Raw genomic sequence first — 16,972 nt, 5'->3', positions numbered from 1 at the left:
AAGGTTTGGCAGAAGGTGGGAAAATTGCCTATTATTAAAGCTGGCTACATTCAGTTCACAAAATACTGACACACAATGGTCTGGGCAAGAACAGTCTATTAGATTAGAGAGCTGACAAGGCTCCACACGCGAGTGATGCTGCCAGTGTGCCTCTCCAAAAAGAAAACTAGTGTCAACAGTAATGTTTGGACCCTGCTATGGTCAGATGTGGATGTACTCAGCTCTTAAGTTTCAGTTGCACCAGATGTGTGCAAGTGTGCAACTGCAGCAGGAGTTCATTTTCTTCAACCCCTTCAGGCTTTGCCTGTGTGTTTTTTTTTCTTCTTAAGTCATACTTAGGGAGTGTGGGATGTGTTTTGGGTGCTAAATCACAAATCTTTCTATATCTAATGCAGTTAACAACATCAAATAGATCTGAATGCTAGGAAGCACTCCTCTAAAGATGCAGCACTGACAAGCTTATGCTTGAAGAGTTTATGTTGTGTTAAAGAAATCAGCAGATACTCATTTCCTTTTAAATGCCATACACTAAAATTAGCATGCTTCCCCCAAGCTAGGATACACACCACTGCCACCAGCTCGTGTGATGCTCCAGCTGTGCTACCTAAGCCCCCAGTCACACATTTCCTTACAGATTTGCAAATGGATTTTTGAGTAAAGTTTTCCAGAGTCTGCAAAATCACAGCCTCCATGCGGAACAGAACAGCAAAACGTTTAGATGCTGTCAAGTATGGGTGATAGGATTGGTTACCTTTGTAAGGCCAAGACAAATCACTTAGGCTGACATAACAGAGCAGGGAATTTCACAAAAATTCTTACATCACATCAAAAATCTGGGGAAGCTGTACATCACACAGCTGGATAGCTGCATGACACTTCACAAAATTTGGAGCTCAATGGATACAATTATTCCAGTTAAGATCAAAGAGGTGCTGGCCAACATGAGCTCATCACTCAGTGTCTAAAACACAGCAGCAGCATATCTGACCAGCAGACTGACCTCTTCTTGTACGCAGCATCTTGGAAGATAGACACTTTCATTATTCTGCTCTCCTGTTTCTTACTGTGCTATTGGAGCTCATACATGAAATAATGCATACAGACAGAATATATCAGAACTTCATCAGAAATGTCAAACAAACCAAATGCACAATTGTGCATGTCTGTCACACAGCCATTCGTGCAGTAGAGCATTCAGTACTTTGCACAGACCCACAAAGAGAGGATTCCCTTCTAGTGTATGACCCTACTATCATGCAGACATCCCAGGATGCATGGTTAAAGCCCACAAAAGAACCTTAACTTTCTGACTTGGGAAGTTAAACCTCAACCTCACTGTTGTATTATTTTCATATGCTCCTTAATAAAAAAAAATACCTTTTAAGAAGCGCTTTCTTGACATTCAATCGCTTATTTCAATGTTTGATCCTTAAGATAGTGGCTGAATAAGTTTTCTTCCAACTTTAAACAAACACCCATTGCTGAATAAGCATCAAGTTTCTGCCCCATAGTGATTGGTTTGTAAAGTCACAGATGACTGAACACAAGATCTTTGAATGAAAATCCCATCTCAACCATAAACGTAATAAAAAACAGCTAGTGGGCAAGTGCATCCTGGCATGAATACGCATAATTTGGACAGCAGAGCAATTACCTCGCTGTATCCAGGCCAGTCTTGAAGAAGCCATCAAATGAATGATTGTCCTTACTTGGGAGGAATCTGTTCCAGCAGAAAACTGAACCAGGAAGCCGTACATTTGAAAGCATTGAGGGCTGCCTTCCGAGCCACAGAGAATGGCTTTCTCTGCCAGCAGCAATCTTCTATCTGCCCCGTTAGTTCCAGACTTCTCACAGACTTTCCACTTAAGCCTCCTATCCATAGGAGAAAGCACAGGCCTGTTTACTCTCACACACCAGGCATGGTTTTTCTAATGCTGCTTCCTCAATGGCAAGAGTTAACCACTCACAGGTGTCTTCCATCTCCAACTACGGAGTTGGAGCAGTGACTTGCAATCTCCTTTTAGCTACGAATCCCCAGTGCTTTTACCAATACATGTACCAACTCCCCAGAATACTTAACCTTGATCCTCACAGGCCTGCCTTTCCTTCTCACTCATCTCTGATCCTTACAAGCCACACATGGAACCACATCATCCAGGAGACATAGATACAGATGTCTGCTGGACTGGGCATTGCTGGAGGTATGCACCTTGCATGGCTAAAACCTGCACACAGCGCCATTCTTTTCAACAGAAGCTCATGCAGAGTCCTCCTCCACTGCCAGCACCTCGCAGCTAGGGAAGTAGAATCACAGAAACACAGAGGTTGGAAAAGACCAAGATCACCAAGTCCAACCCCAACCCACCCCTACATGCCCACTAACCACGAGCCTCAGTGCCACATCTTCGCGGTTCTTGAACACCTCCAGGGCTGGCAACTCCACCACCTCCCTGGGCAGAGTATACTTGCTACAAGTATTTTGGACAGGGGGTTAAAAAAAAAAAAAAAGTGAAATTCATCTCGGAATGCTTGCATTAGAAAGAGGGACTAAGATATTGAAGTTTAGACATTTCCAGTAGAACACACTCTTCCTGAGATTCTTCTCCACCATGCTGAGACATCAAGGGCTACTTTGAGCAGAGAGCATCTTAAAACGTTCTTTAAGCATCTCACTAATTGTGCTCGGTTTTCAAAATTGCTGTCCTTTCCCACAGCAGAACTGATTAAAAGTTTCAAAGACAGCATTTGCTTTCACTTAGAAAGAAACAACAAATAGAACATGACTCATTCTTTAAAAAAGAAAAGTGCTTAAATACGTTTAGATTTGACAATGAAGGAGTATGCTCACGATATTTATCAGATTAGTCAAACTCAGTCAGCCAGACACCCTGGGAGGAGCCTTCTGCTGCTCCAGAATTCACCAAAGTCCCCAAAGGAGGTCCTGCTGTGAACATGCGGTAGGAAATCCACAAGAATACAAAACAATCCATCGAGAATTAGGTTTCTGGTGGCATTCCACGGAGGTCTGCAGTTGGCCAAGCATTCACAATAATCTGAAATTACGTATTAAGTCACTGGTAATAAAACTTGTGGATGACAAAGACTTGCAGAGCAGTCAAGTCCAATTGGTGAAGAAGGCTGATCAGAATTCAGAATATTTGAGAATAGCCAAAAGTAAACTCAAGTATCTAAGAATACGCAGCACATGCCTGTGAATGGGTCTGCCTTGGAAGTTGCTGACTGGAAAGCACGTGGAAAATTTCTAACACAAATGTCAGCACAGGGATCCCTTCTGCTACAAACTGTAAAAGCAATCTTAGCTTTGTAACATCTCACCAGTGGGAGACAGCGAGCTTGTGCAGTGCATATTCTCATACCCATACAGCGGAAAAGTCAGAGATGATGGAGTACAACAGCCCTTCGCCTCAAGTCACTGAAAAGCTGAGAAAGCACCTCATCAAACCCAGAATGTGCAGGTCACTTGTGCTAACTGCCTTCAGTGAGGTCCAAAGAGGCTCCTCGAGCTGCCGCAGAAAGGTGCAGTCAATTCGTCAGCACGTGGAAGCAAAGGACAGGGGACAGGGAGCAAAGAGGGAACAGGGAGCACAAAACACAGGAACAGTTCTAAGGAAATAAGGTCATCGGACCATGCCTATCTCCCGAGACCTGCAAATCAAGGTAAGATGCTTTCCTTCCAAAAAATACATTGCTCAAACACAAGTTCTGCTTTAGCTGTGGACAAGTTGTGGTAGAGAGACAAAGTTTAGGGCAGAGCCATTGGTCCTCTCTGGTGCTGAGCTCAGTTAAGCAATAAGTTTGAAAAAGAGAAATAGGTTAAAAGGGGTTATTTCCAAAAGGAAGAAAGACAGATGAAAACAGGGACTTTAGACCAAATTACCATCTCAGCCTTAAAAAGACCGTTGCTACCACAACACTAACACAAACAACACATTTCATACCAATACAGTGAACACCTGCATCTATTAGCCTCTCAGCTTTTGCCATATTAAACAGGCTTCACTTAAACCTGGTTCCCTCATGTTCACTCACGAGGGAGTAGGAGCGAGCCTGGCTAGCGTGAGGATGCTGTCACAGCTCATACATACGTGCTAGAGCCAAGCTACCATAAATATTAACAAGGAAGAGCTTTGCTTCTCTGAAAAGAGCAACCAAACACAGGCTGGCCTGCTCGAGCTCCTTCTTGGCTAAAGAAAGGATGGTACTTCCAATAAGAGAAAAACCACCTGTCTCAGGCACTTTCCCTTCTCTCTGCAATCTCACATACACCAAACGCTCTGGCAAAGATGACAACTCGGTACAGATGAGCAGTCTCTGTGGGAGCTGTTATGGTGTTGCTTTTAAAATAACTACGGTGTTAAAGTTGCTCTTTTGTGTTTTGTTTTTGTGTGTGTGTTGTGTTTGCTTTTTTTAAGCAATCTTAAATTCTAAGTCACTGGAAACACTTGCTAACAGCCAGCAGGATCGCTATTTTATATTATACAGCACGTTATGGTTTACATTCCAGACACATCACACGGGACGCAATAATCGTACAAACATCCACACCAAAAATCTCTCCTCCTGACAAGCAAAGGGTGCTTGCTCCCCAGTGGGCTCTGCTGTTCCCAGGTGTCACACAGTTGCAAGAAACCCATCTTTACTTCCAAGGAGTAAACTCCACAAGTAGGCAAAGGCTCCATAGAAGCAACCAGCCCCAGCTGTGCAGGGGAGACAGCACGATTAATTGCTGAGTGTTTTCAGAGCTCTTCACTGCAGGAGGCGAGAGGTGGGAGAGAAACAAATGAAATCTAACACACGCGTTTTCAAAACAAAATACAGAGGCAAATCTGCAATACATTCATCAAACCTAGCGAATCCCCAAAGACTTTCCTGCCCTTCCCTCACCAGCATCCTGCATTCTCTCCTCTCAGAGCAGCCTGCAGTGAAGTGAATGCCACGGGGAATCTCCAGGCTGCCTCCAGCACCCCAAGTAATTATCAGTCCTGCCTGAAATAAGCAGTGAGTCTGGCCACAGGGAGGGAATGATGACCCAAGTAACAGAATTAACTGCAGAAAACAAAAAGTCATTGCCAAGTAGTCACCTTTTCTCACTACTTCACCCTGTTTCCATCACTCTTGAGCTGTTCTTTCATCTTCTCTCTGCTTCGGTCTGTACTTAAACATCACAGGTTACAGTACGCCCCTCCAAGTCCTTCTCCTACCCCTTGTACAAACACCCAGAGCAACAAGTGGAAAAGCATCAAAAGGAATATTTTCAAGTCTGACCTTTCTGAATTCTACAGTCAAAACAAGAACTGCCTCCTCCCCACACACCTCCATTCCCTATCTGGTCTCTGACCTATCATTTCCCAAAGAGCCCCACGCTCACGTTGCCTGGCCCTTGTCCCACACCTCCGGCCTGCTTCCAAACACATCCAGCAACACCTCATTATCACCAGGCAGAAGCCGCTCTCTTCTGCCCCCATTTCTCCTGAACTCCCTCCTGTCTCCAGGCCTGCCTGCAGGCTCCCCATCTCTCCCAGTAGCATTTATGGCTCTGTGATCAGCACCCCATTGCTCTGAGTTCATTTCATCTGGTTGTCCTGTAACTCAGTAAGTCAGACAGCTCCATCAGTACGCTCCTGATTCTCAGATCCTTCAACTCTGGGCATGAGGGCACCTCACAGCAGCCGTGTGATATTCTGACACGTGGAGGCTGTGAGCATCAAGGAGACGCAGTGCAGCAGAGCATCCTGGGGTCTGCTCGTGGAACACTGCAGCCTCCATGGTGGACAAGCCCAACCTGTTCTGGGCTCCCAATGCACTACAAAGAGCTGTGTATTATTATAGCCAGATCAACAGGCTCGTTCCACACTTGCACTCCAGCTACCACCCCCAGGATCTGGTGCGAGGCTGAAAACGAAGCCTCTATTTTCAGAATGACTACAGCTATGGCTCTGACCTTCCCACACACATTCTCCAGGAGTCCCCGGAGCAGAAGTGATGCAGCAAACACCTCACAGCCCACACATGGCTCTCCTGGGCAGCTGTATGCTGTCACATTTAAAGCAGCGATGAATATTTAGCAGTATTATCCCATCCTCTCAAATCTCCCTGGTGAGAAACTCTGACCCAAGGGAGGTGCACAAGATGCAGTTCAGCATCCAACATTTAACACGCAGGAACTGACCTTTTCCTACACTCTCACCCCACAGTCAGGCTCAAAAATCCCATCAGGCACACGCAGTTCCTCCATCTACAAGCAAACCCTTTTCATAAAAGAGGCCCTCCGGGCTGGCAGCCGCCCTGCTGGACCCCAGCACAATGTTCCCTGTACCTTGGGGCTCTGCATTGCCTGCTCCTTGCAAGACCTCCCACTTTGGTGCATCTCATGAGCTGTGCGGTGCACTCCAGGCCACAGCGAACTGGAAACGAGAGCGTAATGCACAGGGCCCAGCTCTGAGGTTGCCAGAACATATTGGTTTGAAACATCACAGAAAATATTCGGCTCCATATTTTCAACAGTAGCCAGGAAGAAAATGCATGGAACAATTTTGAGAACTGTTTTTCAAAAGTCATTTAAATCAAATTATGCCCCATCCACACTGGCAGCAAAACCCTCTCTGCTAACTGGAATTGGTTTTCCTTTCTTTGCGTGTGTGTTCTTTTCTTTTTGGTTTAACTTATTTTTTAGAAACTGTCTCCCAGCCATCTTTTTTCTGGTAATGCGGACAGACGCTGCAACACCACGGGAACGGGTGCCAGGACAAAGCCTGTGATGCACAGTCCCTAGAATAAATCACTCATGAGGGGTGGATTAGAGGAAGAGAGCAACGTGGGGTTACATCTTCAAAAGATACGATTCTCTGAAATCGCTGCATTTTCTGCAAACTACTGCAAAAAGTCCTTCAGCATGAAGCTGGTGCAGAGGAGCAGGCAGGCTTCTGGATCGTTTGCAACTTCAAAACAATACCATGAATCAATATCTTTAAAAAGAGTTGATTATTACATAGTGCTTGCATGTAATCAGAAAAGAATCTACTTGTGCCGAGTGTATCATTTGAGAGCCCCGATGCCAAGCAAATCCACACCACTGGCTCACACAAACCCAAAGCATTACCCATTAACTGCCTTTTCTTTTTTCTTTCACAATACAACTATGTATGAAAAACATATTTCCTGGAAACAATAATACTTTTTGAAGACATTTTCAGCATTTCACAAGCAGAACAAGCCTGCACCCAGACGTGCCCATATGAGGAAAGTGGGCTGACAACACTAACTGATCAAAATGTGCCGCGAGGGCTATCCAAGATATTTGCATCTCTATATCTCCTAAGGCACATAGATTGGAAGCTTTGCTTAGAATCACATAAAAATGATTCCTTACGTGTCTGTGAAAATCTCTCACTGGCGATCAGCACTTGAAGTTAAGGAGGCAGGAAACAAACAACTCAGCAGGGAGTTAACACGTCGCAGCTTGCTCCTTAAGTCCCTCATTTTCTCATTTAGTCCTTCTGATTGGGCTCTGAGTGCCAGTTCCCAGGGGTCTCAGCCCCGCACATGTTCTGACACACTTTCAAAGCCCAGAATGGTACACCTGGGACAAAGCACACACTGTTCAGGAAGTTTGCCGGGGCCAAGAAAAGCAATAGAAATTTCCACGGTTAACTCTCATTACTGTTTGCCAATAAGTCTCTTATTATGAAAATCCATAATTGGAAACTGTCATATTACAGAATAATTTACGGAACTTTTCACAGTATATGTGGCCCAGTGGGAGCCTCCTTTGATGTGTTCCATCAGCCCAGGTCTGCTTATTTATTCATGCAGCGAAAGAAGAGCATCAGGAACCTAAACAAGTCATTGCTGAAGTGCCACCGAGGTTCCCACTCCAGAAGTGCTTCACATAGTTCCTCGCTTCTCAGCCCCTTCTGTCATTCATCTTCATGGCTGCATTCAGTCAACAGCTTGGCTGCCCCGTCCTTATTTCATTTCATTTTCTGCAGAAACATTCCTGCACATACATTGTCATCAGTGCACTTGGAGGACGAGGCAGCAAAGCACAGCTGCACACTGCCTGCATCCTGCCGTGCTGCCTCCGGTCCATCAGGTGAGCTTGGCAGAACTACGTGCTACTTCTCCAGCCTCTGTCACATCGAGGAAACTGGCACCTCCACTGACTCCTAAAGCAGATTTCAGTTGCATCAAAACACAGCTCCAGCCAAGAACAACAGCCACCTCCGAAGACGGCGCGATGCTATTATGCTATTACGGTGAGCTGCTCACATACAGCAGTGCTTCCTTCATAGATCCCCACCAGCTGGTGTAAAGGCAAAGGATTTCCCGACAGGTGCTGCAGGGGCACCCCAGCTGCCTCTCACGCTGGGAGCTTTCTGTGCCCAAAGTCACTTCTGAAGAGAAGCCAAAAGCACTCCTTCACCCTTTGATATCAGCAAGTTCCAACAGCATCTCACTGTGACACAAAGCACACAGCACCTGTGGGCAGGAGGAGGGAGCTGCCAGCAGCATGCTTTGCTCAAAGATTCCTGCAAATACACAGCGTGGGGCTTTGGGCTGGAAGGTTTCCCCACGAGTGACCTAAACCTGCTACAGATCCCTTTTCCTTGGGTTTCCTGACTGAGAAACCATTTCAGCCAAGCATGCAGACAACTGGGTTTTCAATGCCTAATTAGAAAGATGTCTGCAATCTTTGTCTACCATAATAGAATCACAGAACGGATCCAACCTGGCCTTGGGCACCTCCAGAGACGAGACGGGGCACCCACAGCTCTCTGGGCTGCAGTTCCAGAGCCTCAAATGATACCACAGTCAGACCAAAACACTACTAGAGCCAGAAAACCCCCAGAATTCATTCCTATCTAAGGCACACAACAGGTCCTTTATGAAAAAGCTTAAGGAAAACAATCCTGCCATCTGCTACCAGGACTTCAGGTAAGCCGTTCAAACCATCCTACCAATTTCCCAGTGCCGAAACTGTGCTGGGCAGACCTGCTCACTCCTGGAGAGGTTACAGCTGAATTTAACACAGCTAGGAAGACAGAGGCCAAGTGTGAGAAGAAGGCTGAAAAGAGCAAAGTGGCTGCAAGGTTGTGTGTGATAAAGCCACAAATATAAATACTCACCAGTTTTCATAGATTAGAGGTCCTGGGTTGCTCTGTTTCATGGGTATCAAAACAAGCACAAGTCAAGGAAAAGCAAATTAAGGCAGCTGGGCAGGCAGGTGCCCCAGGACAAAGTGAGGGGATACTTTTACTTTTCACTAAATGGGGACCACATTTGGTTAACGTGCAAACGGGAGGATCAACATTCCCAAATACTTCACACCCAGGTTCAGAGCATTATGTTAGCTTAGGGTTTATCAGAAGCACCAATACATCCACTCACTTTCTGTTAACCACACAGAATGTACTGAGCTCTGCTCACAGCTACACAGATCAGCCTTCCACCATAGGAACTAACACGGTGGAAGGGCTGTGTCAATTTATTTGCAGCTGATGGTAGTAAGTTTGGAAGTTTCAAACACATATTAATAAGAATTATGGACAATTTGGATACCCTCACTTACCTGAAATGAACTCATACTTCGACGACTCCATTTGTTTTCTACTTGTGCACTTTTGCCCTGGTCTGAATCAGGGACACACTGTACTCAGCACAATACAACACTGCTGCACAGAACTCTTAGGAAGTTTTTTTAAAGATAAAACATTAACAGGAGGGAATAGATGAGAACAATAATGTTGCATACAGATTGACTTGGAAAAGAGCCCATCTTATGGAGTTAAGTGAAATCACTTGAGCTTGCATTTACACCTGGGGGCCCAAGCTGCAGTAAAGATTCTTTGAACCAAGTGGGAGATGCTCAGCATTTTGCTGAGGATGCATATTGCTGCAGTGTTTTCTCTCCACCTGGTGAAAACAATCAGTAGGACCAGGTTTCCTCCTGAAATGGCGACAGGGAAATGACTGCTGGCATTTGCGTCACAAGGATCTGCTCAAATTACTTGGGGATGAATCTTAACACAAAGCAAGTGCTTCAAGTTAGACGTCTGTAGCTCTGTCTGCTTGCGTAAACCTCTGGTAATATGGTATCCCTCATTAAGTTCTGAAACAGTGTTTATTAGAAGGGTAAAATGCATCAGCCTCCTCCACCAGGCTCCTCAACTTATTTTCATGACGTCAGTATTCAGGTTTATTTAACCCAGCGAAAATATACATTGATTAAGCTTGGTCTCTGAGCATCTCCTGCAGCATTGGAAAAGTCAGCCAATAGGAACAGCAAATTCTTGCTCCTTACCTTCAGAACAAGGTTTCCCCCCCACCATGAGCACGGTACAACCCATCCCACCTTTGCAAGCAGCAAACCCTGCAACAAGCACTCAGAAGTCACTGCAGAGCTCACGGCTCTGTAATGCCAGCCACCTTCTGCTGTGTTTTTTCCTGCCTGGCAATGGACGCTGTTCCACCAAAACCTTTCCACAGAATGAACCAAAAGGTATAATTCAAATTAAAACCGAACACGGGGCAAAGAGCTAACACTGGAGGGTTTCTGTTCTACCTTTCTGTCTCTAACGAGATATTTTGGTGTGTTTCTCTTCTGTGACTTCAACTTCCAGAGGAGCCTGGGCTCTCTTCCTCTCTCTTCATTAAAAAGCCTTATTTAAGCTGAGATTTTGTATACACTTTTTCTGCCAAGAACAAATTTTTACAACTGAGTATTAAGCTCCTTTTAAAAAAATCCAGAAATTTATAATGGAAATACTGACAGTGCCCACGATCACAAGCACAGAAATATTACTGCGATAGGTAGGTCGCATCCCATCCAAGAGGAAAAGTTGGTCTCTCCACCAAATTCCACTTTCATTCTGTAACAATGGCCAGTTATGAGATCAGTAAAAACAGGTGCAAAGAAAAAATAACACTGAAGATTTAAGAGTGACGATGGCAGTACAAAGCCATTACCTCGGTTACTAAAGTGCAAGATTTTTTTATTATTATTTTTAAGAAAGTCCTGAATTACTCTATAACTCATTCCTCCTGGGCAAACTCTTCTCGCAGTGGCCATCACTGGCTAACTTGGCAAATCTCTGAATTACGCTTCCAAGTTCTAATACCACAGCCGTTCCCAGAAATGATTAATCCACTGATCTATATTCAGTTTTGTCTATTTTATCTTTTGGCTCAGCGCAGTGAAGCCCACCACGACAAGATGCAGCTCAGGCGGCCACACAGAAGCCAGCTCCTCCCTGCTGACAGCCCAAACCTCTGCCCTACAGCTGGCAGGAATCTTCCCCTCCAGATAAACCTTGCTTTCCAGTAAAAATGCACGGCTGCATACCATCACAACCCACCCCTCACAGGCTATGTAGAAGTGGTGACGAGCTGCCTAGCTAGAGTCACTGGAAGAGATTTACCTCCAATAGAATGAATCGGTGCCCACTGTGCAACGTAGTCCTCTTAATATCCTGAACACACTTCCACTTCTCTTCAAAATGCACAGTGAACACTGCAATGAAATGCAATGGAAACTAGAAATACAAGAAGAATTATGTGCTTGGTTGTGTTAAAAGGTACAAAGCCAAGTTGCTAACAGGCCATGTGGGCAAAAAGCCACAGCCTCTGCAGTGTCAAGTGTTAACCCCACTCCACACTCCTGCAAAACAAATCTGAGAATAACCAAATTCAGAAGCACAGCTCAATAACATGTGACTGTGAACCAGCCTTGACACCTGCTTATGTCATTAATAAAATATTTAATATATTAAGAGCACTCAGTCTTCAAAAGCGCTTACCGGTGTTGAAATGTGTTAGTCATCCAACAAGAGCTCTCACTTCAACACTGGAAATCACGGAACAAGGATATCAAATCCAACCTCAGCAAGGTAGCCAGCCCAAACAGTGCATCTGGGCTGTGCTACCTGTGAGCATTCCTTTCTAAAAACTGCAGCATGCCGATCTTCTCTACTAGAAAGGAGGGAGCCTCTTTCCTTCCGCAGACTGAGAGGCAGTGACGTTGTCTGCCACCTCACCAGTTAAACAAGCCTGGTCAATTCAAAGCTACTTCATCTTGAGTTCAGATCTGCTGAAATCAATGCAATCTTCACTAGGTCAATTTTCCCCTCTTAGTAAAAGTCGTTATAGGATGGCATCTACCAACTTTCCTTACTTGGGAGAAATTATTTCAAGATTATCCATAAAGGCAAATTGCAATATAGTAAATGTGTAAATTATATATATGTATATTTAAGCAACTCATAAAAAGACATTAAAAAAGAAAAACTCAAAGATCTGCACTCAGAAAAAAGTTGTACCTTTCCATGAAGGCTTCTTTACTGAAAGGAGGTTGTGATGAAGTGGAGGTCAGCCTCTCCTCCCAGGTAATTGGTGATAGCATGAGAGGCAGTGGCCTTAAATTGCACCAGGGGAGGTTAGGGTTGGATATTAGGGAAAAAAATCTTCTCAAGAAGGGTGGTGAGGCACTGGCCAGAGAGATGGGGAATCACTGTCCCTGGAGATGTTCAAGAACTGTGCAGCACTGAGGGACATGGTAGGTGTGCATGTGGAGATGGGCTGGCGGTTGGATCTGATATCTTAGAGGTCTTTTCCAACCTTAATAATTCCATAAAACCAGGAAGAAAGTAAATTTGTGTCCATCACTATAATTTATGCATCGTTTAAACAAGCTGTTTCCATACCAACTTCCATCACATAAACTTAAGAGGTTTCAAGGGGTATATTCTTGAAACTCCACAGAAGACAGGACTAAATCTCCACTTCATTGCAGGAAAGCCTGGAAAGTAGCCTCTAGAAACAGTACCACGAGCCTGCAACTCACCAGGTGAGCCTATATTGATGTCGTAAAAAGAAAAAAAGTTGCCCTTCTATATACACACACCTCTAAGATAAGAGGATTTTCCCCTCAGTGGCAAGCTAGGCACTGAAGTCCTTTGTTATGATTGCTTTTATCACAATGAATCCAAACGCTGTGGATTATTAATCAAATCTTCTGACAGTTCTCCAATAACGAAATACGATGTGTAGCTAACAATGACACCATTCATCTTAAGCTGATAGTACAGGAAAGGAAGGAGAAAGTTCCCAGTTCCTATCCAGGCAGCTCACAGCTTTAGGAAACTCCTTTCATTTGCTTTCTCACCAGCAACTCCAGTGTATTTGCTGGCTCTGACAAGGCAAACTTCCTCCTGTTAACGCTCTCCTAAGTAAAACATTGAGTGCTTCACTTCCTTTGTTTGTTTGTTTGTTTTTTTAAATACCTCAAATCCTCTGCCTTGTTTTGAAAGTTGGACTTGATGATTTTGAAGGTCTTTTGCAATCTAAATGATTCCGTGCTCCTATGAAGCAGCTATATGCCCTGCAAGCTAATTGGTTATTTTGACAATCACAGCATTATCTGAGGAAGGGAACTCTACACACTGCAGTTTGTTTTGGGGCTGCTGGGGATTCAAATCCCAAACCCTATTCTCCATTTGGGACCTAAAGTCCCTGCTTGCACTTCCTCAGCCAGGCTACGTGAGGGCCAAAGGACAGATGACACCAAGAGGTTGCACATTAACAATTCTTGCTTAAGCAATTCTACCAAGCCGTGGAAGGCTCGCTGCATGCCCTGTGACACAGACACCATTGGATGGCACCGCGGCTCCCAGGACACACTGCCCCAAACCCTCACTCCCATTTCTGGCCACTTTCTGGAGTTAACGCTCTTCCTGCGCTTTGCAGATGATGAAATGGCTTTTGCAGTCCATGACCCAAAACAAATTAGAAGGGATAGCAGTCCGAAAACATCCGGAGATAAGCGCCTGCTTGCAGCGGAACAATGAAACGGAAGGATTTGTCCTGTTAAGCACACAAAGGTTATCGATGACCTCCTGGCTCACACCACAGCTCCCCGCTCTGCATCCCAGCACCTGTGCAGCTTGCCACGGGCATACACAGCCACCACCTCCGACAAAGACAGCTTCCCTTCAAGAAACACCTTCAAATCAACTGAGAAGGGTTTCTGAAGAGCAAAGACTACATGCAATGCAAACTTGACTTCAAACCAAGTGCATGATCAAACCTGCTTCCTTGTAAAAACTTGATGGGACTCCACCACAATAAAACTATGCACAATAAAACTCAGTTCTTAGCTCATAATTTTCTCCCTAATTTGACCACTTTGTAAAGTTGCCTTGAAACCTCCCAGAAGTTCTTTCACTGCTTTATGCGCAGTCCTACAAGTGCAATTAAAATCTTCTACCCAAACTTTACCATATAAATGGATTTTATGAGGTCTTAAAAGAATTTTGCTTTCCGTGCCCAGTGCATTCTCGTGTTGTTCAAACCCTTACTTTAAGCAAGTTAAGAATAGAGCTGATAATTCAAAACCTAAATGAAAAACAGTTTCAATCCTTACACATTTAAGTGCATCTCTCATTTTATCCACAACTTCAGGATCTGCCCCCGTCAAATTCCACTTCAAATGATACTACAGACAGTTATGAATTTATAACTGAAAGACACAATTTCAACATCAATAGCTTCAAAACCATCAATGTCATAAACCATTCAGACAGCAAAACCTACCAGCCCTCAGAATCCATCAGATCTCTAAAAGGAAAACAGAAATTTGCTATGGTTGTTTAAAAGTAAGGATTGAAGCAAATTAATATACAAATCTGTACGCAGTTAGACACTGTTCTCACCTGTATAAATATTTTGCATCATGTCATATGCAACATATGGATATTGCAACAGAGGCACAGCAAAACAAGCATGCTACAGTCCAATACAAGAAGTAGTATGTCTCATTTTCATTTAATGATAAAATACAGAACTTTTGGAAGTCTCAGTTACTCAAGCATATTAGCCAGAAACTTTATAGGCTACAGTTCAAGGACCTATGTATTTCTTGGGAATTTACAGCACTCTTGTTCCTCTCACACAATCAGAAATTGTCATACAGGTACTACTGTACTCTTGACCCCCAGAGGGAGTGGCTCATTCCTGTGCCACATGGAATGCCAACAGCTGCTTAAGATGAGATTTCCCCATCGATCACACTGGAATAGTCACTTGTAGTGCACTTGTATGATTGACTAGGTTCTAGAAGTATTCACTTCCAGTGAGCATAAGCTTTTCCAAAGAAACTGCAGAAGTTTAAACACATCCTCTTGTTTGCTAACCTTGGAATACACATCAAGTTTTTATCCTGAAGTCCTAAGTTACAAAACTGCATTCTAGAAGAAAATTATTTAGTTAAGTCCTTCCATGGGTTCAAAGTGATATGAAACCACTTCAGTGTGCATAATTTGGAAAAAATCACTAAACAGACTCACCAAATTTTGTCCACACAGCATTGGCTTCTAAACAAACCTCTACAGTCAGTTTTCTGCCCAGACCCAAGTTTTACAGTAGAGTTGCATTCAATTTTCTAAGTTTGTAACACAAACGTTGACTAAGCCCAACTGTAACTACAATGCTTCCAGAAACGTAGGTATACTTTCATGCATAATGTATTAGGGCATGATTTAAACATTCCTCAGTGATTTTCTTCAAAAAAATTCTTGCTTGTATTCATTACCTTTTATCAAAGAGACACTAAAAACCCTACACTGATATTTTTCATTGCTGCTTTTAATATCATAATCCTATACTATACATGAAATGTCCAGCCATGAACGCAGCTAGAATTACCGAATCATTATGGTTGGAAAAGAGCACTACGATCATCGAGTCCAACCCAGCCCATCCCCACTCACCATGTACCTCACTGCCACATCTCCACATTTCCTTAACACCTCCACGGATGGTGACTCCAAGACCTCTCTAGGCAGCCTGTTTCAATGTCTTAGCTTGATCCTAAAAAAGGTTGATGCAATTAACCTAGGAACATTTCCCAAGCTTTCTTGGTAGACAGGACTTAGGAATCATTGTCTATACCTCTTCACACCACATCTACTAAGGGAAGGGAGTTTCTTTAACACACAAACAGGCACAGAGCTGCTTAGCAGAGCCAAAGGGTTGTTCTCATCCTGGTCACTCATGTGACACAGATTCCCCGTGCATACAGCTACTTTTGTTGGATATCAGGAAAATTTCTTCTCAAAAAGAGCAGTGATATGTTGGAACTGGCTACCCAGGGAGGTGGTGGAGTCTCCATTGCCAGAGGACTTCAAGAACTGTGGAGATGTGGCACTGAGGGTCACGGTTAGTGGGTATGGTGGGGATGAGTTAGATGGTGGTTGAACTTGGTGATCTTAGTGATCTTTTTCAACCTCAATGATTTTATACAAAGTTAAAGCTGAGGAAGGGTACAACACATGACATTTAATCCCTGAGGTGGTGTAGGAAGGAGCAATCCCAGCCTGCTGAGCAACAGAGGTGTTGAGGCAAGTCCATGAAAACAAAAGGAACAGGATGAAAAATTTCCAGATGAGGAGTATTTGACAAATGCTTATGGCTTTCTAGAGTAATGGATCCCTTGCGGGTAAAACCACAGTGTTTAATCAGAGGGTGATAAGGCTGGGAGCTCCATTTCCTAACAGCACGGCACAGTTATGTGTATTTTGTTGTCTGTCATTTTGGACAACGCCCTTTGCTCAAGCGCTGATCCTCAGAACACACGATACATTGTTAGAAGAGATTAGTTTAACTGCAGATTATTATTTTTTCTGCTTTCACAAAGCACTTACAAGAAATTAATGCTTGGAAATTGGAGCTCTGAAGCACAGGATAGCAGTTTATTTACGTTCACAGCAGCTTACCTCCCAGAGTCAACCCTCAGGCCCCAGGTCCATTCCCACGTCAATGAAGTTGGCTGCTACAGTGATGTGCCATTCACTTGTGAACTCACATAAGTGGCTTTGCTGGAACAGAAGGGTAGACAGCTAAAACTGACTACCGGACAACACAGACTCCTTCAGTGATCAAAAGACAATTGGGGAAAAAA

The 16,972-nt window shown here is 44.0% G+C and overlaps 1 protein-coding gene across 2 annotated transcripts in view; it reads right to left on the bottom strand.

Moving 5' to 3' along the window:
* DIS3L2 (DIS3 like 3'-5' exoribonuclease 2) overlaps positions 1–16,972 on the bottom strand; it is a 163,657-nt gene that overhangs the window by 111,548 nt on the left and 35,137 nt on the right. The gene's annotated exons all lie outside the window — the stretch shown is intronic.

Source organism: Meleagris gallopavo, chromosome 11 (assembly GCF_000146605.3).
Source record: "Meleagris gallopavo isolate NT-WF06-2002-E0010 breed Aviagen turkey brand Nicholas breeding stock chromosome 11, Turkey_5.1, whole genome shotgun sequence".
NCBI classification, from domain to species: Eukaryota; Metazoa; Chordata; class Aves; order Galliformes; family Phasianidae; genus Meleagris; species Meleagris gallopavo.
Note: the sequence above shows the minus strand (reverse complement) of the source record. Positions and strands in the feature narration are given on the sequence as shown.